The sequence below is a fragment of the Eurypyga helias genome, unplaced genomic scaffold (genome assembly GCF_000690775.1).
Source record: "Eurypyga helias isolate BGI_N326 unplaced genomic scaffold, ASM69077v1 scaffold34169, whole genome shotgun sequence".
NCBI classification, from domain to species: domain Eukaryota; kingdom Metazoa; phylum Chordata; class Aves; order Eurypygiformes; family Eurypygidae; genus Eurypyga; species Eurypyga helias.
The window spans coordinates 786-2,855 of record NW_010274496.1 but is presented as its reverse complement, the minus strand read 5'-3'; the positions used below and the strand labels follow the sequence as shown (position 1 = coordinate 2,855).

Genomic DNA, 2,070 nt, shown 5'->3' with positions numbered 1-2,070 from the left:
GGGGGGGGGGGGCAGCGGTGCCATGGTTGGGGGGGTGAGGGGGACACAGCCCGGATGGGGGGTGTGTGGGTGGGGGCCTGGGGATGGTCCCCAAGTGACCCTGTCTGCAGGGACACAGGGATGCACTGGGAGGTCCTAGGGGGCAGGATCGTGCCTGGCGATCTGGGGGGGCACCCACTGCTGCACCCAAAGGTCTTGGGGGGCTCCCACCACCTCATATGGAGTCTGGGGGGAGCACCCACCACCATTCCTGTGTGTGGGTCCTGGGGGGCACTTGCTGCCACACTCCGGGGTCCTGCGCCGTGGTGGCTGTGACATGTGGGGCACATGGTGTCCCTGAGGCACTGAGCGTCACCATGAGTGACTCAGCCCAGATATGGGACCACCCCACTGCCCACCGTCACTCGACAGCCCCGGGTCTGTGGGCACAGCTGGCCATGGCAGGGACCATCCCACAGTGTCCCCAGGGCTGATGACACCCCCACCGCAGTGTCACTGCAGCTGATGACAGCAGCTGCTGCAGAACCAGCTCCCAGGGCTGGGGCCATGTCCCCTCCATGGTTCCCACCTCTGTGGTATGGGGAAACCGAGGCACGGAGCAGGACAAGGGGGACAAGGGGGGATGTGGTGCAGCCCTCACCTCCTCTGTCACTGCGGAGCCAGGAGCAGCTCAGCCCAGTCCTGGCGCTGCCATTTATCTTCCCTGCTTAGCGTGAAGGGCTGGCGGGCGTGCAGTGACGAGGCGGCTCCTTAACAAGGGAAGACGGATGGCACTGGGCAGCAATGGCTGAGGCGGGGAGGGGGGGGATGATGGCAGCAGAGCCCAGCACCAATCGGCTTTTCCTGGTTTTCCTTCCCCCCCTCCTCTTCCTCAGCACAACTCCAGGCAAGGCAGCATCTCCCAGAGATTGGGGTGCTGTGACCAACTGAGATTGACCGTGTCCCCCTCCTGAGGACGGGGACCCTCATGGTGGCAGGGTAGTCACAGAGTGGCTTTTAGCAGAGTGACAGTGTTGGTGAAGGCATAAGGGGGATGGCTGCGTGGGTGAGAGCAAACTCCATGGGACCACCTGCCAGGCCATCAGTAGGCTCCAGAGTTAACAGCGTCTGACCGCTGGGTTACCACGCCACCGCAGGATGTCCATGGACTCAGCAGACACCACTGTGTTTCCCAAGGAGGAGAGGACCCCCAGGACTTGTGTCCCAAGGGCAGGGGACAGGAATCCATGGGGACACCCTCCTTCCTCTGTCAGATCTGGGACCCTGCAGCCACTCGGTGGTGCCCACCCCCGGCTGGCGCCAGCCAATTAAGAGCCCATTCTCATCAGTTGTAATTAGGAGCATCTTCTCCCCAGTGCATTGCTTTTGCATTTCGCTTGGGATTTTACCTGCCGGCTTGTCACTGTCACCCAGCGCAGCGGGATCGCCCGGCAAGGCACCGGCGTAGATTGGATTACTGAAATAATTCTGCTGCGGCAGCGGGCTCCAGCCACGGAGCTGCTTTGCTGGGTGGTTACAGCACCTCCGGCTCTGCCGACACCTCCCAGCCTTGTCCTTCGACACCCAGGAAACATTTATCGGGGGAGCGCCCTGCCCCCTGGAGAGTTGGGATGTGGGGAAGCAGGGAGGGTTGTTGTGGGGGATTTGAGCCCAGCCGGCTCAGCCCTCACCGTGCTCACGGTCCTGGTGAAGCTCGTGGGAAGATGGGTGGGGATGCGCCTGGTTCATCACGTTGGTTTGGGCCTGGGCTGGGAGACGGGATCCTGTGTCTGAGCAGTGGTCCTGCATCCACATCCAGGCTTGGGGTCCCGTGTTGGAGCTGTGATCCCACATCCAAATCTGGAGATGGGCTCCTGTGTCTGAACTGTGGTCCCATGTCCAAGCCATAGTCCTCCATCCACCCCCAGATTTGGGGTCCTGTGTCTGAGCTGTGGTCCCACTTCCGAACCCAGAGCCGTAGTCGCCCGTCTGAGCCTGCCACGCCAGGGAGGGGCTCTGGGCGATGCTCGGAGAAGCCCGCTCCATCCGGGACCCGTTCACCCAGGGGTGGGGATCCGGGGCACGCTACCC

General features: G+C 62.9%; 1 protein-coding gene across 1 annotated transcript in view; it reads left to right on the top strand.

The window, feature by feature from the left end:
- C1QL1 (complement component 1, q subcomponent-like 1) overlaps positions 1-2,070 on the top strand; it is a gene marked incomplete at both ends in the record, with an annotated part of 5,673 nt that overhangs the window by 2,987 nt on the left and 616 nt on the right. The gene's annotated exons all lie outside the window — the stretch shown is intronic.